The sequence below is a fragment of the Bufo bufo genome, chromosome 2 (assembly GCF_905171765.1).
Source record: "Bufo bufo chromosome 2, aBufBuf1.1, whole genome shotgun sequence".
In the NCBI taxonomy this organism is placed as follows: domain Eukaryota; kingdom Metazoa; phylum Chordata; class Amphibia; order Anura; family Bufonidae; genus Bufo; species Bufo bufo.
Genome location: NC_053390.1, coordinates 411,141,359 through 411,167,906, shown reverse-complemented (window position 1 = coordinate 411,167,906; position 26,548 = coordinate 411,141,359). Strand labels below are relative to the sequence as shown.

Below are 26,548 nucleotides of genomic sequence, written 5' to 3'. Positions count from 1 at the left end.
TTGAATTTAGGCTGTCATCTGACTCTGCATGGTGCATGACGTAATCTGAAGTGCGTTGCAAGTTATCGTTATGATCAGGTTCAGGCCCAACTATGCTGCTGGTTCTATCACTTGCGGAGTTTGCTGCTTCTTCTAACGCTTCTGCCTCTGCTACAGCAGCTTCAGATTTATTTTCCACAGCTAGCCTTTCCAGAGCTGCTTCTTGTTCAGCCAGAGTTGAATCCATGCGGGCTTGCTGTTCAGCCAGAGCTGCTTGCATGTGTGCTTTCTCCACCGTTAACTGTCTTTCTTGCTCGGCAAATGTCGCGTGGGTTTTGGCGGCTTCAGCTTTTGCGCGGGCAATGGCAACCATGGAGGTGCTCACTGATCTCTTTGAACTTATTGAGCTAGCCGAGATGCAAGACCTTGTCTCGTACAGTTCGGATTCTCTTGACAACATAATAACACTGCGAACAGGTTTGTACACTTGCAACTGTCGTGAATGACGATGCTGCACTTTGCAGGGTTCAGTACCATGCGGACAGCCTGTTAGAGGTTGTTGACTCGCAGGGTTTGAGGAATCACAGTTTCTAGTATCTAGCTTGTAACAAGCCGTTGTTTCACTGCGGTCAGGGAGTCGCAGTTCCTCGTATCTAGCTCGTAAGCAGCCGCTGTTTTACTGTTCTGTCCTCCTTATGTGTGAAGGTACATAGCTTGACAGACAGCTAAACCTTATCCCGGCAATGAATTGACAATGGAGTAACGTCCAACTTTATCTTTATTGCAAGGATGTAAATGTGCAGTAAAACAGCAATGAGCTTAGATGTAGAGGATGTCTCAAGAGGCTTTCAAGCCATGTGCTATCCTCAGGCAGTGATTGTGAATGAAGAAAATGGCTGCTATGTGCAGGGATGATGATGTCACTAAGATAAGGAAGCTGAAGTAGACCAACCTTGTAGTATGAATAGCTGCAATTGTATGTAAAACGGCCACTAGATGGAGCTGTTACACAATGAACAGAGAATGATACAGAAAACGTATTAACTATGTATGAAAGTTATGCATAAATTAACAATAAACTTGCTGAAGGCATGACAGTACTTTTTCTGTAAATGGTGTCCGCTGCGGACAGTGACATTAGCTGCGCCACATCTCCTGTGTAAAGTGTGTGCATAAAAAAAATATCTGTGACATACAGTGTACTTTTTTGTGTCTACGCTGCGGACAGTGACATTACCAGTGGTACCTCTCCTGTATAACATTTCCTCATGCCAAATACCTGTGAAATTTCCTGTAATTTTTCATTAGCCGCTGGTGACAGCATTGACATTACCTGCGGGATATCTCCTGTGTGACGTTTCCATTGTTTGCACATACACTTCCAAACCCTACTGTACGAGTGACAGACTTTCAATCATATATAATATTTAATATGAAGAAGGCGAGCAGTAAGGGACGTGGCAGTGACCGTGATGCTGATGGTGCACGCAGAGGCTGTGGCCCTGGGCGCGGTGAAACTGTGCCTACTGGTAGAGCACAAGCAAAACCACGATACCTAGCTTCATGTCCCAGTTTGCAGGGTGGTGCAGGACACCACTCTTGAAGTCAGACCAGTGCGACCAGGTGGTCGGTTAAGCACCACCCTGTCTTCCACCAAGTCCAGTCTCAGTAGCCAAAAGTCTGCTCAACCCAATCCTCACCCTGATCCTCCTTCCTCCCACCCTGGAGAGTGTGGGAAAAAAGTTATCCCACACTTGAATATTCCGAGGAGCTCTTTTCAGCGCCATTCCTTGATTTGGCCCTCTCGCCAAGCACGCTTGAAGAGGAACAGATCTTGTGCCCTGATTCCCAAACTCTTGAGCATCCACAATCACAAGAAGATGACGGTGGGGAACCACAATTACTGTTTAATGTGGTGGATGATGATGAGACACAGTTGCCAATAACTCAATGGCAATTTCTGTCTCAAGAGGTTGATTAAGAGGATGAAACACAGTTGTCAATCACTGAGGTAGTGTTAATGTCAACAAGTCAGGAGGATGAGCAGAGTGAGGAAGTGGAAGAGCAGGTAGTGGACGATGAAGTCACTGACCCAACCTGGGAAGGTGGCAAGCCGAGCGAGTACAGCAGTACAGAGGGGGAGGCATCTTCTGCACTGCAACAGTCTGTAAGAGGCAGTGGGGTGGCAAAAGGGAGAAGGCCACACCAAACAGGCCCGCAACTGTTCGACGGAGCATCCTCTTGCGGAAATCTCCCTTGCCAAGGGGTAGGTGTTCCGCAGTATGGCGCTTTATTGAGGAAAGTGCGGACAACAAAAGGATAGTAGTTTGCAACCTGTGCCGTACCAAAATGAGCCAGGGCATGAACCTCACCACCACCAGCATGATCCGCCACATGGCATCCAAGCACTGTAATAAGTGGGACGAACGCCTGGGTCCACAATCTGTGTCTGGGGGTCACACCACTGCCTCCTCTTCCCCTGTGTTACGTGCTGGCCAATCCCCTGTCGATGGCCAGTCCCGGATGCCCCTCGCCCTGCACCTGGACTTTTGCAAGCACCATCAGCGACCACATCCACTTCCGTGTCCCAGCGCAGCTTTCAAATGTCCTTACCCCTGGCATTTGAATGGAAGCGTAAATACCCAGCCACCCACCCACAGGCCATAGTACTAAATGCACAGCTTTTCAAATTACTGGCCCTGGAAATGTTGCCATTTAGGCTTGTGGACACTGAGGCCTTCCGCAGCCTGATGTCGGCGGCCGTCCCGCGTTGCGCTGTCCCCAGCCGCCACTATTTTTCAAGGTGTGCCGTACCCGAATTACACCAACATATGTCCCTTAACATCACACGTGCCCTGACCAACGCAGTTACTGGGAAGGTCCAATTAAACACGGACACATGGACAAGTGCATTCGGCCAGGGACGCTACATTTCCCTGACGGCACACTGGGTGAATGTTGTAGAGGCTTGGAGCGAGTCTTACCCTGGGATGGCACAGGTGCTACCGATGCCAAGGATTGCAGGCCCTACGTCGATCAGGGTTTCTGCCAGCACCTAAATTAGTGGCTCCAACTCCCACTTCTCCTCCTCCGCCTCCACTTTCACCTCCGAATTATCTACGTGCAGCACCAGTCAGTCATCAGTCGGTAGCTGTAAGCAGTGTTGCATTGCAGTGGGGGAGTGGCAACAGGCAGTGCTGAAGCTGATATGCTTAGGGGACAAACAGCACACCGCCGCAAAGCAGTGGCATGGGATAAGAGACCAGACTGAGCTGTGGCTCTCGCCACTTAACCTACAACCAGGCATGGTTGTGTCTGATAATGGCCATAACTTGGTGGCGGCTTTGGAGCTCGGCAAACTTAGACACATCCCATGCCTTGCCCCCTTCTTTAACCTTGTGGTTCAGCGGTTTCTCAAAACCTACCCAAATTTGCCTCAGCTACTGGTGAAGGTGCGCCATGTGTGTGCACATTTCCGCAAGTCCCTTACAGCTTCAGCTGGTCTGTCAATGCTGCAGCAGCGCTTGAAATTGCCAGCTCACCGGCTGTTGTGCGACGTGAGCACGCACTGAAACTCCACTTTCCACATGTTGGCCAGGCTTTGTGAGCAGCAGAGGGCAGTAGTGCAATATAGCTGCCAAATGGTCGTCGCCTTTCCAGTCAGCTTCCGCTATTCACAAGCGAGGAGTGGGCATGGATGTCTGACCTCTGTGAGGTTTTAAGAAACTTTGAGGAATCAACACAGATGGTGAGCGGCGATAATGCTATTTTCAGCGTAACCATCCCACTTCTGTGTCTACTCAAACGCTCGCTGCTCACAATTAAGGACGACGCTTTGCATGTGGAAGAGGTGGAAATGGGGGAAGACATTACACAGGGTGATAGCCAGACCACCCTCAGTTTGTCTTCTCAGCGCGAATTGGACAATGAAGAGGAGGAGGAGGAGCATGAGACGGTTGCCTCTGCTACAGAGGGTAGCACCCATGGAAGTTTAATACCACCTGTTCTGCGTGGGTGGGCAGAAGAGGAGGAAGAGGATGAGGAGATTGAGAGTGATCCTCCTGATGATGACAGCGAAGTCTTGCCTGTTGGTACTGTTGCTCACATGGCTGACTTCATGTTATGCTGCCTTTCCCGCGACCCGCGCGTTATACGCATTTTAGACAACACCGATTACTGGTTGTTCGCCCTTTTTGACCCCTGCTACAAAGAGAACTTCTCATCTCTCATTCCTCTGGTGGAGAGGATGAGCAAAACGGTGTAATACCGGAAGATCCGTGTTTAAAAATTTCCATCTGACAATGCTGGCAGCAGAGTCCGTAGTTCCTTGGCCAACCAAAGAGGGGAGACAAGGGGAACACACAGCAGTTCCAACAGAGGCAGGGCAACACTCTCCAAAGCCTGGGACAGTTTCATGACACCCCGCCAGCACCCTCACCCTGATGCGTGGCCTAGTGTCACAAGGAGGTAACATTTTTGGAAGAGGTTGAAGGAGTACATAGCAGACCGTGTCAGCGGCCTCAATGATCCTTCAGTGTCTTACAACTACTGGGTGTCCAAGCTGGACACGTGGCACAAACTGGCGCTCTACGCCTTTGATGTGCTGGCCTGCCCTGCCGCCAGCGTTTTGTCTGAGCGGGTATTTAGTGCTGCCAGTGGAATTATAGCAGATAAGCGTATCCGCCTGTCAACTGAAAGTGCTGACAGGTTGACTTATAAAAATGAACAAGGCCTGGATTAACCATGACTTCTCGACTCCACCAGAGGAAAGCTGATGAACATAAAGGCATTATAAATCTGTTGTTTATAATGTACTGAATACACTGTATTCCCATGCACCCCTTCCACCACAAACAAGGGTATATGGTTGAATCTTCCTTTTCTCATCCTCCTTCTCCTCTTCCATTATATCAACATGCTTATTCGTCGCACATAATGACCTCGCATATATGCCCTTCGCATATAATGTTTTACAGGGTCAGCTCAACTGCAGGCCCTCGTATATAATTTTTTAGATGGTCAGTTCACCAGCAGGCCCTCACCTACAATGTTTTACAGGGTCAGCTCACCAGAATAAAAATCTTTACAGGGTCATCTTACCAACAGGCCTTCACCTACAATCTTTTACAGGGTCAGCTCACCTGAAGGCCCTCGCATATAATTTTTTAAAGGGTCAGCTCACCTACAGGCCCTAACCTGCAACCTTTTAGAGGGTCAGCTGACCAGCAGGCCCTCGCATATAATTTTTTACATGGTCAGATCATTAGCAGGCCCTCACCTACAATCTTTTACAGGGTCAGCTCACCAGCAGGCTCGCACCTAAAATCTTTTACAGGGTCAGCTCACAAGCAGGCCCGCATTTCAAATCTTTTACAGGGTCAGCTCACCAGCAGGCCCTCGTATTTAAAGTTTTACAGCAGTGGTCCCCAACCTTTTTTTCCAGACAATATGTGATATGTTTATTTATTGTTAATATATTTTATATGTAATTGGGAAAGGGTGTGATTTATACTTAATATTTTGGTGTTTTTGTAACTTTTTTTTTAAACTTTTTATTTAATAACTATTTACCCCCTTAGGGGCCAGAACCTGGGATCTTTTCATCCCTTGTGCTATTCACCCTGATAGAGCTCTATTAGGGTGAATAGGACTTTACACTGTCCCTGCTGAACCTGTGCATAGTACACACAGCAGCAGGGAGATTATCATCGCAGCCAGGGCTTCAGTAGCGTCCTGGTTGCCATGGTAACAGAACAGAGCCCCGGGATTACACTTCTGGGGCTCCAATCAGAAGCTGCCACTGCCACCAATGAGGAAGAGTGGAGAGGGGACCCTGTGGCCACTGCCACCAATGATTTTAGTACTGGGGGGGTGCACTGCACCACCAATGTTTTTAATACTGGGGGGGTACACAGCGCCACCAATGATAATTAACCTTTAATACAGATACAGGAGAAGGGTGTGGCAGAATCACATAGCCGGCACCCGACCTCTGACAGTGAGCTGCGATCAGCGGCAGTTAATCCCTCACCTGCCTCCTGTATCTGTAAGAGGACCTTTCATGGGTCCATACTTTATTAACTAAGTAGCAGGACATGTAGAGCAGTGCCCAGGGATCTCCCTGCACTTACAATTATATCTGGGCACCGGTCCGTTCGCCCGCTGTGGCCCCCATTACATCTCCCGCGCTGTATGCTAATTACTAATATGGGAACACCAGGGGGGAGACATCAGCTTCTCTCCCTGGGCGTTCCTTCTCCCTGGCTGTAGCGCTGTCAAATCGCAGTGCAGAGCGTCACAGCCAGGGAGAAGGTTTTTTTTTTTTCCCCTGGCTGTGACGCTCTGTGCAGTGATTGGACAGCGCAACAGCCAGGGGAAGGAACGCCCAGGGAAAGAAGCTGATGCCTCCTCCCTGGTGTTCCGATAGTAGAAATTAGCATACAGTGCGGGAGACGGTAATGGGGGCCACAGCGGGCGAATGGAGCGGCGCCCAGGAATAATAGTAAGTGCAGGGAGATACCTAGGTGCCGCTCTACATCTCCAACTACTTAGTTAATAAAGTCCGGACCCATGAAAGGTCCTCTGGTTATTTATCATTGGTGGCACAGTGGCAACAGTCCCTCCCCTCCTCCGCCCACTCTCTCCTCATTGGTGACAGTGGCTGGCCGGCATCACAGTTGGAAAGAAGGAACACTCTCCTTCTTTCCCGCTGTACGCCTGCCCGCTGTGTGTGATGTGCGCATCGGGCGTGCATGCGCCTGGCGTCTCCGCTCCTCTGTATTGCCGCGGCCCGGCAAACAGGACCGCTGTTTTACGGTGTCAGCTCACCAGCAGGCCCTCGCATATAATTTTTTACAGGGTCAGCTCTCCAGCAGGCCTTCACCTACAATCTTTTACAGTGTCAGCTCATCTGCAGGCCCTCGCATATAATGTTTTAGAGGGTCAGCTTACCTGCAAGCCCTCACCTACAACCTTTTTAGAGGGTCAGCTCACCAGCAGGCCCTCACCTACAATATTTTACAGGGTCAGCTCACCTGCAGGCCCGCACCTAAAATCTTTTAGAGGGTCAACTAACCAGCAGAACCGCACCTAAAATCTTTTACAGGGTCAGCTAACCTGCAGGCCTGCACCTAGTCCGACATAGAATTTATGAGTGAAGGAGTCCCACTACATGAACAATTGTACCACAATGTGAATGAGGCCCTCCTTTATGTGATATACAGGTTGTATTGGAGTGTCTCCTTCTTGTAATTTTTGGCAGCACTTGCACTTTATATACAAGTAAATATGCTGGAAAGAATGTTTCCTAACAATTTTTCCTCTAAAATTGATTTTATCTTCGGTTTTGTGCGTATTATTGTAAGTCTGTGGTGTACTACTCGGACAACATCGTTCCCAGCAGCAACCTGGGAGTCCAAGATGCATCCAGACATCCTCTCAATGCTGTTTACTTACCGTTTCGGTGGTGTTTCCATCAATTTCTGACATTTACCTATTAACCACGCACCCTCCACTCTTCAGAGCAAGGGGTGCCTGGTTTAATGCTCGAGTTCTAACATTGACATCCATTATTCTCGGGTGCTCAGTAGAGCATCCAAGCATCCCGATGTGTTCGGCCAGAGCACCCGAGCACTTTGGTGCTCGAACAACATTACACTAAACGCTTTTACCACAAATAACTGCACCAGTGAAGTGCGTATATCTTTTTCTCCCATTGACATCCATTATACTCGGGTGCTCGGTACAGCACCCAAGCATCCCGATGTGTTTGGCCAGAGCACCCGAGCACTTTGGTGCTCGATCAACATTACACTAAATGCTTTTACAACAAATAACTGCACCAGTGAAGTGCATATATATATTTATTTCTGTACTGAAATAGGCCATTAAACACTTTTCCACAAATAACTGCACCAGTGAAGTGGGTATATATTTTTATTTCTGTACTGAAATAGTCCACTAAATGCTTTTCCACAAATAACTGCACAAGTGAACTGCATATAGATTTTTCTTTCTGTACTGAAATAGGCCTCTAAACGCTTTTACCACAAATAACTGCACCAATGAAGTGCATATATCTTTTTCTTTCTGTACTGAAATAGGCCACTAAATGCTTTTACCACAATTAACTGCACCAGTAAAGTGTGTATATATTTTTCTTTATGTACTGAAATAGGCAACTAAACACTTTAAACTCATATAACTGCAGAAGTGAACTGAGAATACATTTTTGTTTTTGTACTGAAATAGGCTACTAAACGCTTTTACTAGAAATAACTGAACCAGTGAAGTGCGTATATATTTTTCTTTCTGTAATGAAATAGAACACTAAACGCTTTCAACACATATAACTACAGAAGTTAACTTCAAATATATATTTCTTTTTCTACTGAAATAGGCCCCTAAGTGCTTTTACCACAATTAACTGGACCAGTGAAGTGAGTATATATTTTTCTTTCTGTACTGAAATATGGCACTAAATGCTTTCAACACATATAACTGCAGAAGTGAACTGAGAATATATGTTTCTTCTTGTACTGAAATAGGCCTCTAAACGCTTTTACCACAAATAACTGCTCCAGTAAATTGCGTATATATATTTTTCTTACTGTACTGAAATAGGCCACTAAATGCTTTTACCACAAAAAACTGCACTAGTGAACTGCATATATATTTTTCTTTTAGTACTGAAATAAGTCACTAAACACTTTCACCGCAAATAACTGCAACAGTGAACTGCGTATATATATTTTTTGTACTGAATTACGCCACTAGACGCTTTCACCACATATAACTGCAGGTGTGAACTGCGTATATATTTTTATTTTTCCACAGATATAAGCCACTAAAGGCTATTCAACATAGCACTTGCACCCTAAGATCAAATTGCTGGAATGACAGAGCTGTATAATGGCTATTTGGATCCCCACATAATCTTTCCCTGCACTTGTAAATCGCTTTTCTAGTTTTGTCCCTAGCGCCTTCCGACATCTCTCCCTGCACTAAGATGCTGTGAAATAATTCTTCCCTATCCTTTCCCTGCACTTATATATCGTTTTTTCAGTTTCTTTGTTCGCAATGAGGTTTTTCCTATTGCTGTCCCTAGCGCCTTCTCATGTCTGTCTAGGGTTGTTGCGGGTATCGAAATTTCGATACCCAATCGATACTTTTGTCCCGGTATCGATACGATCCCGGGATTTCCGTTTTTTCGATACTGGGCTGCGCTGCTGCGCAGTCTAGTATCTCTGAACATGAGCGCGCTGCTATCGGCGCGCTCATGTTCTCTCTCAGCAGCACGGGGAGAAGGAAGCTGTCCTCCCTCCCCCTGTGCTGCTGCCGCTGCCACCAATGAGAAGAGAGGGGCGGAGGAGGGGCGGCAATGAGAAGAGAGGGGCGGAGGAGGGGCGGCAATGAGAAGAGAGGGGGTGGAGGAGGGGCGGCAATGAGAAGAGAGGGGCGGGCGCACTGCGCCACCAATGATAGGATTACTATCGGAGCGATGGGAGGAGACATCAGCTTCACTAGTGGGCGTTCCTTTTCCCTGCGCTGCGATTGGACAGCGCTACAGCCAGGGAGAAGGAACGCCCACTAGTGAAGCTGATGTCTCCTCCCATCGCTCCGATAGTAATCAGCAGCATGTGGAGCAGGAGAGGAGACAGTAATTGGGCACTGCGGGCGAACGGAGCGGCGCCCAGGACTAAATGGTGAGTGCTGAGACATCGCTGGGCGCCGCTCTGTGTGGCCTAATAGTGAAAGTCTGGACTCATATACAGTAGTCAGTCTTTAACACATACAGGAGGCGGGTGCCGGCAGCAGAATCGCATTGCCGGCACCCTGCCCCTGACAGGGAGCTGCGATCAGCGGTGGTCCAAAATCATTGGTGGTGCAGTGTGCCCCCCCCCCCTCAATCCCCCCATCCCATTAAAATCATTGGTGGCACAGTGCGCCGGCCCCTCTCAACCCTCTAGTATTAAAATCATTGGTGGCAGTGGCCACAGGGACCTCTCCACTCCCCCTCATTGGTGGTGCAGTGGCAGCTTCTGATCGGAGCCCCAGCTGTGTAAGCCTGGGGCTCCGATCGGTTACCATGGCAGCCAGGACGCTACAGAAGCCCTGGTTGCCATGGTAACATCCCTGATGCTGTGTGCACAAAGCACAGAGCAGCAGGGACAGTGTGGAGTCCTATTCACCCTGATAGAGATCTATCAGGGTGAATAGGAAAAGGGATGAAAGATCCCAGGTTCTAGCCCCTAAGGGGGGAAATAGTTATTAAATAAAAAGTGAAAAAAAAAAAACACTAAAATATGAAGTATAAATCACCCCCCTTTTCCCAATTTCACATATAAAATATATAAATAAACATATTACATCGCCACGTCAGAAAAGTCCAAACTATTAAAATATAAAAAAAAAATCTAGGTGGTGAATGCCGGAACAGAAAAAATAAAATAAAAACTGCGCGATTCGCCATTTTTAAAAATGAGGAATGCACGTGGCTTTTTTTGTTTATTTTTTTCGCGTGGTATCGAATGGTATCGAGTATCGCAATACTTTTTCATGGTATCGAAACCGAATCAAAAATTTGGTATCGCAACAACTCTATGTCTGTCCCTGCACTCAGAACGCTGGAAAATGGCAGAATCTAAAATAGCAGCCAGATTCATAGGGCTGTGACATCACAGGGCTGGCTGGCTGCTGATTGGCTGCATGCATGTCAATCTGGGTGATCCCGCCTTCCCAGAGTTACTTGCCCCATGTCCTGAGGAAATTCGCATTTGTTGCAAATCGAATTTTTCGGGAAATTTTGATCAAATTCCACTAAGTCCGCTTCGATTGGCTCATTTCTAGTCATAATAATACCAATCAAATGACGAAGACAGCAATCCAAGTATAATTTTTAAAAATGCTTTTAAATTAATTCTGTCCTCTACCTTGCAAGTAATATGTACACTATTACATGAATTGTACAGTTTCCAATGACTCTAAATCACAAATTTTTATGTGAATACTTATCCCCTCTCTACAACCGAAAGGCCTTAATTCGGAGTTGGAAATTTTTGGATTTATGTAGGTTGGATGTCTCGAGGCCGACGGCACGTCGCATGCTAGGCCGTCTATCGGCGCTGCGACGTGTCCTTGGCTCCGAGATACCCACCCTTCTTTCTCTATCAAATCCGAATAATTGTATCAAACTCTAGGATTCCTATGAAACTTTCAAGATTCCTCACATTTATTATTTATTGTTTTATATTCTTATATTGATATTTTAATCTTGAAAATTTGTTTAATAATATTTTATTATAAAAAGTCATTTTATAAGTGTTGGCAATCAGATATCAAGTTTATATTTCACATAATGATATATCACACCAATTGGGACATCTGGGCCAAAAAACGCATGTGTCCCCAAAAAAACGCATAAAAAACGCATGGAAACTGCAAGAGGGGGGAAAAAGAAAAAAAAAAAAGAAAAAAGAAAAAAAAAAAAAAGAATTTATTATTATTATTTTTTTTTTTTAAATCAAGGCTGTATAGAATTATCCCTTGATTATGTGGGAGGATTCCCTTGCAAACTGGGAGTAGCATGAACAACAGGTGTCCGAGATTTGGGAAGCAATCAAAGGAATGGATAAAAATGGAGGCAGAGCAGGCAGACACTTGACCACTGAGGAAGGGAGAGTGAATCTACCCGTAACGCGTATGGTGAAACAAGTGATGTACCTGCATTGAAAAGCCTCCGATAATACTGTATGGCCATACAGAAGAAAATCTCTACAGTAAAGGATTAACTATTCTTATCGTCGAAAGCTGCACCAAAGGAAATTGCGGAACAGAGTGGCAACTCCTGCGATCTTTGGAACTCCCGCGAAATTTAAACCAGCTTGCTGTATGGAGCGACTGAATAAGCCGGCAAATATTTAAAGCTCCATTGAAGCAATAGGGAGACAGCAGACGCTAGACGGTAAGCCAAATATCGATTTAAAGTTTTCTTCAATCCAAAGCTCATATCGACCTTAAAAGGATATGCTATAAGAGACTTTTCACATTATCAGGATTCCTGTGGACACTTTATGAACATATTGCACTCCCAGTGAATACACCTACAACATCTTCAGTGACATTCAGTTTCCCAAACTGGGATAGAGCGCTAGAAGATAATACCCCCTCTTTCCCAAATAACAGCATATACTTGAAGTTTTTTGGTGTGATATATATTATTGAATTTATCGACACTATTGAGTCATATGAATATAGTGTTGATCATATCTACCACAATATATGTGACTGTAATGTTGTAGATTATTGCTACATTGTTCTTATACATTTTATTACTTGTATTTTATGGGGATTTAATAAATATTTTCTGCACATGTCAATTTGGTTGCCAAGTGTATGAGTGCTCGCTCATTACTCTATTACTACTTATCCCCTTTTCCCCGCTGTACACCTGCATACCAGACATGGAATACATTAGGAGGACTTTTTTTTTTTATTCCTCTTCATTATATATGTGCACTCCTGAGTCCTCACAATGTATTGCAGTTTTGGTTTACAGGCACACAGAAGGGGAATGGGGTTTGGATATAGAGTTATAAATTAGTGATCTGGAGTCAGTGGGAGCAGTATTATCATGTAGTACTTTACTTAACAGGGCTTGCAATAAGTGCAGATTCCCAATAAGCTTTAATTGAAGCTGCCCATAATATGCACAATGTTTGGGGCCAGAACCGTCATGAGGGCAGTACAGCTGCTACTTCTGTCAGGGGACCAACTGAAATGTAAAAAATAGGACTGCTGGCCACATCCATCAGGCCCGACTGACACTACAGTTGAACGTTGATGCTGTTTATGTAAGGAGGCAGAATCGAAGCACTAGGGGCCTGCCAGTCATCAGCCACGTAGGCCTTACATTATGAATGGATGCTGATGCTATCCACATTGGGATGCAGAGTCAAAGTGCATGGGGCCCATTGGTTTCAGTTAGAGATGAGCGAACCAATCAAGATATATTTCGAGTCTGGTTTGCCAAATTTTTGAAAAAGTTCAATTCTGAGCTGAATCAGTTTGGGACAAACCGATGTTGCTCCAATTGCCTTAAAAGTTGGTATATAACCCCTTTTGACTCATAGGACTCATAATTTTTTAGAAAACTTGTTATCTCTTTTCGTTTATTTTTTATGAAATAATTTTCCCTCCCCCTCTCCAAGCTCTGGAACGCAATGACATCAATAGTAAGTGATGTGTGAGTGACACTGACATACATAGCTATAGATAAATGAATATTTGACGGTGTTAACATATAGCATGTTTAAAAACACACCGCACCGGAACATGTGTTATACTTTTTCATATTCCAAAGCTTACAAAAATTATCGGGTGCAGATGATGTTTAAACACACACGGTGTTATGAGATAAAAAAAAATAAATGGCTTGGGGGAACATGATGGTTGGCAAGTGGCATTAGAGGCATGCTGTAGGGTGCAGCAGCAGCCATAAAGAATGTGATGGTTGGAAAGTGACATAAGTGTCATGATACAGGCCACAGCAGCAGCTGTACAGAACGTGATGGCAGACAGAGACAGCAACAGGGGCACGATGGTCCACCGGCAGCAATGCGATGTGTATTCATTGAAATCAGCCTGAGATGTGAGAAAATGTTGGGATTGATTAAGTAGTGATATATGTAGCTGGCCAGCAAAGACCTGTCCTAGGTTGCTAATATAGATTATATGTTTATACAGCTAGACCTGCCAATAACCTTAATACAGTTCCTATGTTTGTGTGTTAAAGAAAAAAGCTGAGTTATTTACAGTGACTTCATGTTTGGATGTCATATAACTGTTATATGTTGTGTTCACAGAAGCAGAAAAGATAAAATGCCTTTAATATTCATTATATGAATGTAAGGTAAGCTCAATGATACAGCAGAAACAACAGAGAGCATAGAGTTAAAATGTTGTTGCTGGGCAGAAGTCTTGACCAATCACAGCCAGCCTCACACACAGCAGTAGTTTTGACCAATCACATCCAGCCTCACACACAGCCTGTGTGGGAAATTCCCTAGCAGGAGCTGCTATAATCATTATTCACCAGAGAGAAAAGCTGAACAGACATTTACTCCACTAAGAGTTGTGTTTTATGGAAGCAGAGAGGCCAAAATAGGTAATTAAAACTGTTATATAATGTTCCTACTGTTAATATAGATATTAGGACTGTATACTGAACTACATATATATGTGTTTACTTGAATTGCAGACTACAAATTAAATTGCAAACTACAAATTCAAATGCAAACTACAAAGTTCACAATCCAAATTTAAATTCCATATTGCAATCCAAATTGCATACAACCATACCACATCATACTCAACCAATCTGCAAATAGTTACTGCTAATTGCATATTGCAAATTGCAACTAAATTCAGCAAGTGATCTATTAGTTAGACCTCAGATATACCTCTCAGAGAGATCATAAAGTGCTTAAATAACTTAAAGTGAGAGTACAGATACTGAAGAGAGAAATATATCCACCATTTTATGTTGAATGACAAGATTGAACAGTTGAACCACCATCTTATGCATACGACCATTTTGTGATATCTTTTCAACACGTGTTATGTACATGGACAATATGCTGTGGAGGCGGCAGTGTTATATATGAAGAAAAGTTGAAGTTAATAAAGAAGTTATCTCAAGCATTTGGTGTGCTCTTTAAACCTACTGTTTCCATAGAACAGCGCTAGAGGAATTACACAGTAATAGACAGTCTAGTTAGACTAAAAGTCAGAGATATCAAAATTCTTCTAATGCCACAGCGCAAAAAGGCACTTCATAATGCTGCGCCTGCCACAGTGGAATTATTACCCTTATAGGGTAAGGGCAAAGTGATAGCGCTCCTCAACTTGCACAGTAAAGAGCGCATTAGAGCAGCAGAGCGCCAGCATATACCGCCGCGCAGCAACTGTTCCTTGAGTGAGCAAGCAAAGACACCTCAGCGGAGCTACCATAGAGGCCATAGAACGTGTGCATTAGTCAAACTGCAGTCGACTCTTAAGTGGCAGTACGGCAAAGGCAAAATAGTCAGAGAAAGAGCGCCAACCCTCCTGCGATCCCTAGAGAGAGAAATCACAAGAGGACCTTGTCCGGGAAGGGTTTTTTATTATTTGCAAAACACTACTGCCTAACTGGCTACTAACCACTCTTGTCCCAGGCAATAAAACTTGAAAACAATTGAGAAGAGTAAACTTATGTGAGCTACCTAAAGAGTTAAAACTAGCTATACCTCACTGGATGCTATTCCAGAGTGATATACACCATAGGATTGCAGGCGGGGTCAACTAACCCGCACTGCTTTCCTTAGTTTCCTGCTATAATGGCTAAAGTATTACTCTGTGCCTAGTTATTCCTAACCCCCACGATTTGAGGCTTATGTTGACAGGTAAGGGCCTTTTCACATTGACAGTTTGCACTAAGCACATAGAATTTGGTCTGGCACCGGTGAGGTACAACAACGAAAAACCTAATTCCTGCCCCCCAACATGTTTCGCCAGCTAATCTGGCTTCATCAGGGGTATTGGGCAGTGAAGAGGAAGACTCCTACTTTCCTACATACTCCCAGGAGAATGGAAGAAAATCTCCAGCACTTAATGAGGAAATAAGTCATTATCCTTCCATCCCTGCTCAGAAAGACAAATAGAGCCCTAGTTCAGTGTTAGGAAAAAGGTATGTGGATTTACCCTATATCTCTACCGGAAAAGATGAAGAAAGGGACTCACCTAATTCAGAACTGTGAGAAAATAGAACTGGATGATTCTATTCCTAGATGTCACTGCAACAGTCAGGAGAATGTTACAACCATTATCCTAGCAAGACCACAGAGAGCAATCCTAGCTAGACTTCCTGTTCCGGAACCTACTGTATTTTCAGGAGACATACTGAATTTCATATAGTGGAAGGTAAGTTTTGAAATGATCATTGAGCATCATTGCTTCAGTCCAATCGACAAGTTATTTTACCTTCAGAGATATGTTGGTGGGGAAGCAAAGGAAGTTCTTGAAGATAACATCTAAAGAAAAGGCGAAGAAGCCTACAAGCAAGCTTGGGAAAAATTGAATGCAAGATATGGTCATCCTTTCTTAGTACAAAGAGCCTTTAGAGAGAAACTGAATAACTGGCCTAAAATAGGTCCTAAAAAACACTTCACACTCCAAAAGTATGGTGACTTCCTGCAAGCATGCACCAATGCCATCCCACATGTTCAAGGACTAGAAGTACTGAACGACTATCTAGAAAATCACAAGATGCTAGCCAAGCTACCTGAAGAAGTGGGTTCTAGATGGAATCGCTATGTGACTAAACAGTTAGATCTAGGTAAGAACTTCCCAAGTTTTAAAGAGTTCTCTGAGTTTGTCAATGAGGACGCACGTATAGCATGAATTCCAGTAACATCATCTTACGTCTTAAAATCCTTAGAAGAAAGTCCTGCCAAGAGAGATAAGATGCGCAAAAGCAACTAGCTTTGCAACCAACAGAGCAACTAAAGGTCTAGAGACCTACGAGAGCAAGTTCAAAAGTCACTACTGGGATCAGTAGAGAGACAGAACCAACAACTCTTCAGACTACTTTCAAATGTATGTTCTGTGGAGAGAACCACTCCATACACAAGTGCCAACAATTGAAGGAGAAGTCCCCAGATAAAAAGAAAAGTTTTGTACTGGATAACCAACTGTGTTTCGGATGTCTAAGAAAAGGCCATGTTACTAAGAAGTGAAAGAAAAAGGCCACATGCAGCGTTTGCAAAGGACGCCATCCTACACCACTACATGAAGAACGTCCAAAGAAAGATAAATCTTCAATACCTAAAAATACTGAGGAAGAAAATAGTATCGGTATTCTCTTGCAGAGTGAGGGAAGGAGAAAGCAACGGCACATCAATGGTTGTACCAGTTTGCATTTCAAATCCTAAAAGGAGGAATAAGAAGGTATACGCCTGTGTGCTACTGGATGCCCAGAGTGACGTCACCTTCATTGATCAAGAAATCTGCAAGAAATTACAAGTGGCTACAGAACCAGTGAAGCTCAAACTCACCACAATGACAGGGAGAGACACTTTAGTGAACAGTCATAGGGTGAAATGAATGAGAGTTAGAGGACTTCATTCAAACTTCACATTAGATTTACCTCCAGCTTATACAAAAGATGATATACCTCTAGATTGAGATCGCATACCTACCTGTGAAATGGGAACACCTATCTGTCATATTTCATGAAATGTCCCTGCTGAAGAAGTTTGGTGTTGGACTGTTGATATGCTACAATAGTCCCGAAGCCTTGGTACTACAAAAGGTAATCACGCTGTTCAAACTTACCTTTTAGAGAACGACCTCGTCTGCCAAAAAAACTGAAATATTGCCCTGGCAAGATTGAAATGTTTGAAAAAAATTATGGGAAGAGATGCCAAACTTAAGAATGATTATTTGAAATTCATGGAAGGCATCCTCAAAGAAGGACATGCAGAGAAAGTTAATAATCAACCTCAAGAAGAAGTGTGGTACAAACCACATCAAGGTGTCTACCACTCAAAGAAACCAGATAAGATTAGAGTGGTGTTTGATTGCTAAGCAAAGTACGATGGTGTTGCATTAAACGATCATCTATTAAAAGGACCAGATTTTACAAACACTCTGCCTGGAGTACTTTGTAGATTCAGAAAGTATCCCGTAGCACGCATGTGTGATGTTGAAAAGATGTTCCACCAGTTTAATGTGAAGAATGAAGATAGAGACTTCCTGAAGTTCCTATGGTGGGAGAACGGAGTTACAGAAAAAGAGCCAGCAGAATACAGAATAAAAGTACACTTGTTTGGAGCAGCATCGTCTCCAGGTTGCGCCAATTATGGTATGAAGTACCTGGCCAATCAGAATGAAAAGGATTGCCCATCAGCAGCCTAGAGTCCACAGAATCTGCAATCAAACAAGTGAAAGAAAGCCAAAAGTTATGCGCAAGAGGAAACCTGCGCCTTCACAAATTAATCTTAAACAACAGAAAGGTACTAGAATCCATCAGTGACTCTGAACGTGCATCAACAATGAAGAATGTAGATCTCATAGAAACATAGAATGTGTCGGCAGATAAGAACCATTTGGCTCATCTAGTCTGCCCAATATACTGAATACTATGAATAGCCCCTGGCCCTATCTTATATGAAGGATGACCTTATGCCTATCCCATGCATGCTTAAACTCCTTCACTGTATTTGCAGCTACCACTTCTGCAGGAAGGCTATTCCATGCATCCATTACTCTCTCAGTAAAGTAATACTTCCTGATATTACTTTTAAACCTTTAAACCTTTTCCCCTTTAATTTAAAACTCAATTATGATCATCTTCCAGTTCAAAACGTACTTAGATTGGGATGGAATGTAGAGAATGACAAGTTCTTCTTTGAAGTATCTATTGAAGAGAAAGTTGCAACTAGACATACCATTCTTTCCGCAGTGGCTTCTATATATGATCCATTAGGATTCTTGGCCCAGTAATCCTCAGAGCAAAATAAATACTACAAGAATTATGCAGACAGAAGTTGGGATGGGACGAGCCCATACCTGAAAATTTGAGGCCAAGGTGGGAAAGTTGGATAAGAGACCTACAAAACTTAAGAGAAGTTCGGATACCCAGATGTTTTGTACCTCATGATTTCAGGTGCCAGTAGTTATGGTTATGGTCAGTGCTCCTACATCAGAGTGATAGGAGAAGAAAGGATACTCTGTTCCCTGGTTATGGGAAAGTCCAGAGTTGCACCTACCAGTATTCAGACAATACCAAGACTTGAACTGACAGAAGCTGTTGTTTCAGCATCAGTAAGCAAGTTTCTGAGAGAAGAATTGGAATTGAAAATAGATGAAGAATATTTTTGGACGGACTTACAAGTTTTTTGGATGGACTCACAGCTTTCATTCTGAAGAATTTGGCCAAATATGAGCAGATAATATTGCCCGAAACACTTCAGAATTCATCCTGCTGCATTTGTCAGCAGTCACATCATCAATAAATGCAAGAGAACCAGTAACATTGGCAGCCATACATGCCCACGCCAATACACTACCACCACCATGCTTCACTGATGAGGTGGTATGCTTAGGATCATAATCAGTTCCTTTCCTTCTCTCTTCTCTTCCCATCACTCTAGTACAAGTTGATCTTGGTCTCATCTGTCCATAGGATGTTGTTCCAGAACTGTGAAGGCTTTTTTAGATGTTGTTTGGCAAACTCTAATCTGGCCTTCCTGTTTTTGAGGCTCGCCAATGGTTTACATCTTGTGGTGAACCCTCTGTATTCACTCTGGTGAAGTCTTTTCTTGATTGTTGACTTTGACACACATACCTCCTGGAGAGTGTTTTTGATCTGGCCAACTGTTGTGAAGGGTGTTCTCTTCACCAGGGAAAGAATTCTTCGGTCATCCACCACAGTTGTTTTCCGTGGTCTTCCGGGTCTTTTGGTGTTGCTGAGTTTACCGGTGTGTTCCTTCTTTTTAAGAATGTTCCAAACAGTTGTTTTGGCCACTCCTAATGTTTTTGCTATCTCTCTGATGGGTTTGCTTTGTTTTTTTCAGCCAAATGATGGCTTGCTTCACTGATAGTGACAGCTCTTTGGATCTCATCTTGAGAGTTGACAACTACAGATTCCAAATGCAAATAGCACACTTGAACTGAACTCTGGACCTTTTATCTGCTCATTGTAATTAGGATAATGAGGGAATAACACACACCTGGACATGGGACAGCTAAGAAGCCAATTGTCCCATTACTTTTGTTCCCTTAACAAGTAGAAGGCATATATGCAAACTGTTGCAATTCCTACACCGTTCACCTGATTTGGATGTAAATACTCTCAAATTAAAGCTGACAGTCTGCAGTTAAAGCACATCTTGTTTGTTTCATTTCAAATCCATTGTGGTGGTGTATAGAGCCAAAAATGTTACAATTGTGTCAATGTCCCAATATTTATGGACCTGACTGACTCTGGAAGAATAGATGATGCTTCACTTAGGACCCTATTCTATGAAGTAATGTCTATTGTTAACAGTCGTCCACTTACAGTTGATAACATCAACGATCTAACAAGTTTGGACCCTTTAACTCCCAACCATCTAAGGTGTGAGACTTACTCACACCTTAAGTCTCATTACATACAGCCACCACCTGGCAAGTTCAACAAAGAGGATTTATAAGGAGATGGCGAAGAGTTCAATATCAGATCAGTTTTGGAATAGATGAAGGAAAGAGTACTTAGCCAATCTTATGCTAAGAAGTAAATGGCAAACACCCAGAAGAAATGTCCAAGTTGGTGAGATAGTGTTAGTGAAAGAAGAAGATTTACCTAGAAGTCAATGGAAGTTGGCCAAAGTTCTATAAGTTCAAAAGGATGAAGACAAACTAAGTTGAAACATCCTATACAAAAGTTAGTTGTTCTACTTGAGAGTGATAAGACACTTGGAAGATGAGAACCTGATGGAAAATTCCTCAAATTCATGTTTAGGTCTTACCACTAAGAACATAGAATTATAGGTAATTTTGGTGGGAGTGTAGCTGGCCAGCTAAGACCTGTCCTAGGTTGCTAATATAGCTTATATGTTTATATAGCTAGACCTGCCAATAAGCTTAATACAGTTCCTATGTTTGTGTGTTAAAGAAAAAAGCAGAGTTATTTACAGTGACTTCTTGTTTGGATGTCATATAACTGTTATAGATAAAATAAAAGATAATATGCCTTTAAAATTCATTATATGAATGTGAGGTAAGCTTAATGACACAGCAGAAACAACAGAAAGCATAGAGTTAAACTATTGTTGCTGGGCAGGAGTCTTGAACAATCACAGCCAGCCTCACACACAGCAGGAGTTTTGACCAATCACAGCCAGCCTCACACATAGCCTGTGTGGGAAATTCCCTAGCAGGAGCTGCTAGAATCATTATTCACCAGAGAGAGAAGCTGAACAGACATTTACTCCACTAAGAGTTGTGTTTTATGGAAGCAGAGTGGTCAAAATAGGTAGTTAAACCAGTTATATAATGTTCCTACTGTTAATATAGTGATTAGAACTGTATACTGAACTAGATATATATGGGTTTACTTACAGTTCCACCAATTGCATACTACAAATTCAATTGCAAACTACAAATTCAATTGCAAACTACAGAGTTCACAATCCAAATTCCAATTCCATATTGCAATCCAAATTGCATACAACCATACTAGATCATACTCAACCAATCTGCAAATAGTTACTGCAAAATTGCGACCAAATTCAGCAAGTGAACTTTTAGTTAGACCTCAAATATACCTTTTGGAGAGATCATAAAGTGCTTAAATAACTTAAAGTGAGAGTACAGATATTGAAGAGAGAAATATATCCACCATTTTATGTTGAATGACAAGATTGAACAGTTGAACCACCATCTTATGCATACTGCCATTTTGTGATATCTTTTAAACACGTGTTATGTAAATGGACTATATCCTGTGGAGGCGGCAGTGCTATATATGAAGAAAAGTTGAAGTTAATAAAGAAGTTATCTCAAGCATTTGGTGTGCTCTTTAAACCTACTGTTTCCATAGAACAGCGCTAGAGGAATTACAGCGTAATAGACAGTCTGGTTAGACTAAAAGTCAGAGATATCAAAATTCTTCTAATGCCACAGCGCAAAAGGCAGTTCATAATGCTGCGCCTGCCACAATATATGTATGTTGAAATGAAATAAACTTTAACCCTCCAAAAAAAAATGTTTTCATTTCAACCCTGTGGAATATATGTAATGGTATGTGATGGTATATATACGTAAATGGATGATTGTGGCATTAGATGAATGATGCATGCTGCAGCAGCAGCTGTACAGATTGTGATGGTAGGCAGACAGACAGTAACAATGGCAAAATGGGGCACTGCCCTCAAAACAAGATTTATTCATCTAGAATCAGCCTGAGCTGTGAAAAAATGTCGGTATTGATGTAGCACGGTGACTCAGTGGTTAGCACTGGTGCCTTGCAGTGCTGGGGTCCTAGGTTGGAATCCGACTAAGGACAACATCTGCTTGAAGTTTGTATGTTCCCCCCATGTTTGCGTGAGTTTCCTCCGGGTACTCCGGTTTCCTCCCACACTCCAAAGACATACTGATAGGGACCTTAGATAGTGAGCCCCACTGGGGACATTTGGATGCTAATGTCTGTAAAGTGCTGCGGAATATAGTAGCGCTATATAAGTGCATAAAATAAATAAATAAATATGTATGCTGCTTAAAGAAATTTAACCTATCCCCAAAAATGTTAATATTCCAACGATGTGGAAACTCAATATACATAAATGGACGATTTGAGGCTTGACGCTCAATTTCTCATTAATATACACTGGTAGATTGCTGCTATACCTTGCGTCTTATATATATATACACTAGACATTAAGCCTGTTACAATAATGGGTGCTAGAACATTAGTGCATAAACATTAGTAGGAGCAGTCTATATTAAATGGCACTGGTGGCTGTGACTGCTGACACTGACTGGTGGGTGAGACTGGTGGCTGAGATTTCTACACTGACTGGTGGCTAACATAGCTTGCACTGTAACTGGTGGCTTGGCTGGACGACTGGCACTGACTGCTGCTGTTGAGATCCTTTCTAAATGGGTTATAGTGCTGTGACTGACGAACAGAAATGGCACTGTGACTGGCTAACTAAAAAGGCGGCAGTCCGACCTGCTTGTCAGCGCGCAGGTGTGGGCGGTGCAGGCACCATCTGTTGACAGTGCCGACAAACTGAATGGTGTGTGGGCGGTACAGGCGGCTTCTTCATCGCCGTGTCCTACTTGCCGACGCGCTTGCGTGGGCGGTGTGTAGAGCGCTGTGTCCGCGCATGCCCAGTGTACGCATGAACGCAGTGCATTAAATGGCATGTAGGCAGTGCAGGCACGCTTTAGTACTAGTGATGAGTGGGAGGTGCCATATTTGATTTTGCGATATTTCGCGAATATTCGATTGGATATTCGTCTTATATTCGTTGAAATCGAATATTCGTCATTATTCTATTTATCTCGAATAATATGCGATAAAATTTTTTGCGTATTGCGATATTCTTTAAACTGTATAAGGCAACTTTCATATTAGTTGGCTAATATGTGTATTTTACGAATATTCGCTGTATTGCTATAACTTCGTTTATTAGAATATTACGAATATTCTAAAATACGAAGTTATAGCAATATATCAAATATTCGTAAAATACACATAATTTAGCTAATATAGTGCTATAATCTTTTTTTTATAGTCAAATTTTTATGTCTCTTCTGAACTTAATTTTTGGAAAAAATTGACACTATTAAAAAAAAAATACTACCGCACTTAATTAGCTAAATTGCAGTCTATATGTGTATATTACGAATATTCGCTATATTGCTATAACTTAGATTTTTAGAATATTACGAATATTCGCTATATTGCTATAACTTTGTTTTTTCGAATATTCGTAATATACACATATAGACTGCAATTTAGCTAATATAGTGCTGTACATAAAGAGGAAAATTATAAATCAGTAATGAGAATCGTTACTGATTTATAATTTCCCTCTTTATGTAGGATAGTTTATGTTATGCGACAAATGGGCAATTACATATGCGAGTGAATCGGGTCGCATAAGGGCTGTATGCTATTGGGTTGGCTTGGTCAAATAGAAGAAGATAGAGAATATAGCGCTATATTCGACAATTCTACCAAGCCAACCCATTAGTGATAGTAGTAATTTTTACTATCACAAAATTTGTGATCCTAAATTACTAGTACTAATTTAGTGGTATTAAAGTAAATGACTAATATGACTAATGGGTTCAGATGGAAAAAAAACAAATATTCGTTATAACGAATATATTTTAATATATTCGAAATATTCGCGAATTTACGAAGTTGTAATATTTGTACGAATATTTCGCTATTCGAATATTTGCGCTCATCCCTATTTAGTACTGCACATTCGCGCGTCTCCTTCACGGCCGCTCATCAGGTCTGTACGGCAAAGGTATCTATGGGCAGTCAGGCTGCTGACACCCTGCAGGGAACTTTGTATGTAGCGCTGTGTCCGTGTGTAGCGGCGTGTCCTGATTGGATGCCCTGCTGCCCATGCCCAGTGCAAAACTGGATACACACACGCTGACACAGTGCACTCACACAGTGATTTTATTATGTAGGATTCTCTCTGCCGCTCCTGTCTCTGCTCCTTAGCTATCATCGTCATTGTATCATCTGCACCTCTGCCTCTATCTCTAACCTCTTCACTTCTGCTTCTCCTATCTCTACTTACTGTCTACCCACTGTTTCTCTGATGCTTAGCTAGTTAATTCAATGTCTGTGTCCTCTCTGCCTCTCCTGTCTCTACTCCTTAGCTATACATTTCTTTGTGTTCTCTGCCTCTACTATCTCTGTCCTTTTCCCATCTGCCTCTGCTATCTATCCTCTTCGCCTCTGCTGTCTCTGTCCTCTTCACCTCTGCCGCTGCTGTCTCTGTCCTTTTCACCTCTGCCTCTGCTATCTCTGTCCTCTTTACCTCTGCTATCTCTGTTTTCTTCCCCTCTGCCTCTGCTATCTCTGTCCTCTTCACATCTGCTATCTTTGTCCTATTCACCTTTGCTATCTCTGTCCTATTCAACTCTGCTATCTCCGTCCTCTTCACCTCTGCTATCTCTGTCCTCCACCTCTGCCTCGTTTATGTCTGTCTTCTTCACTTCTGCTATCTCTGTCTTCTTCACCTCTGCCTCCACTGTCTCTGTCTTCTTGACCTCTGCTGTCTCGGTCCTCTTCACTTCTGTCTCTTTGTTCTCTCCTCATCTGTGTGCATCTATTCTCTCTGTTTCTCCCCTCTCTGTCTCCTCTTTGCCCTGTGTCTCCATCTTTTCCTCCATTTCCACCCTTGCTCTGTCCTCTCACCCCCTCCTTATTGGGCCTATATCTTTCTGCACCCATGCCCCCGTGTCTCTGCACCGTGCCCTCCTCTGTCTTTCCTTCACTCGGCCCACGTCTGCCTCGTGCCGTCCCCGGGGACAGAGGGCACAGCTGTTGTGTGCGGGAGGTGCCCACCTCCTCCTTCCAGGAAGTAGCTTGATGTGTGTAATTATGGAACACACTGAAGACAGTAAGGGTCCCTCCTTGGCTCCTTCCACCGTGCAGCGTGCTGTTGTGTTTTATCTTCATTTCAAACTTCTGTGTTGCACTGTGTCCGTGTGGAGCGCTGTATCCTGATTGGACGCCGCTCCGCACATACTCATTTAACATCGGCACACACTCACGGACACAGCACAGGCACAGAGTGCTTTTATAAGTATATATATATATATATATATATATATATACAGTACAGACCAAAAGTTTGGACACACCTTCTCATTCAAAGAGTTTTCTTTATTTTCATGACTATGAAAATTGTAGATTCACACTGAAGGCATCAAAACTATGCATTAACACATGTGGAATTATATACATAACAAACAAGTGTGAAACAACTGAAAATATGTCATATTCTAGGTTCTTCAAAGTAGCCACCTTTTGCTTTGATTACTGCTTTGCACACTCTTGGCATTCTCTTGATGAGCTTCAAAAGGTAGTCCCCTGAAATGGTTTTCACTTCACAGGTGTGCCCTGTCAGGTTTAATAAGTGGGATTTCTTGCCTTATAAATGGGGTTGGGACCATCAGTTGCGTTGAGGAGAAGTCAGGTGGATACACAGCTGATAGTCCTACTGAATAGACTGTTAGAATTGATATTATGGCAAGAAAAAAGCAGCTAAGTAAAGAAAAACGAGTGGCCATCATTACTTTAAGAAATGAAGGTCAGTCAGTCAGCCGAAAAAGTGGCAAAACTTTGAAAGTAAGGGCTATTTGACCATGAAGGAGAGTGATGGGGTGCTGCGCCAGATGACCTGGCCTCCATAGTCACCGGACCTGAACCCAATCAAGATGGTTTGGGGTGAGCTGGACCGCAGAGTGAAGGCAAAAGGGCCAACAAGTGCTAAGCATTTCTGGGAACTCCTTCAAGACTGTTGTAAAACCATTTCAGGGGACTACCTCTTGAAGCTCATCAAGAGAATGCCAAGAGTGTGCAAAGCAGTAATCAAAGCAAAAGGTGGCTACTTTGAAGAACCTAGAACATGACATATTTTCAGTTGTTTCACACTTGTTTGTTATGTATATAAATCCACATGTGTTAATTCATAGTTTTGATGCCTTCATAGTCATGAAAATAAAGAAAACTCTTTGAATGAGAAGGTGTGTCCAAACTTTTGGTCTGTACTGTATATATACAAAAAAAGGGGGTTAGTCAGCACCTCCCAGTGCGCAGGTGCACGCCGCCATGGCAAAGACCTAGAGGAAAAAAATAGACAATGCAGCAGCACCCTGCAAATCAGATAAAGTACAATAATGCCAAAAATTATAGTGCTAATGCTACGCTTATTTATAAAGTGAGATGCTTGGCCAGGTAGTATTTAGTGTTAGGACCCGTCTAACAGAGATCGCCTTGACGTACGGCAGA

General features: G+C 43.0%; 1 long non-coding RNA gene across 1 annotated transcript; it reads right to left on the bottom strand.

The window, feature by feature from the left end:
- LOC120991561 lies at positions 1-22,218 on the bottom strand. Its single transcript, XR_005776722.1, has 3 exons — positions 22,002-22,218; positions 16,124-16,130; positions 1-11 (listed from the first exon to the last, which is right to left on the bottom strand). It is a non-coding gene; the product is annotated as an uncharacterized LOC120991561 (long non-coding RNA).
- Between the last annotated feature and the right edge of the window lie 4,330 nt (positions 22,219-26,548).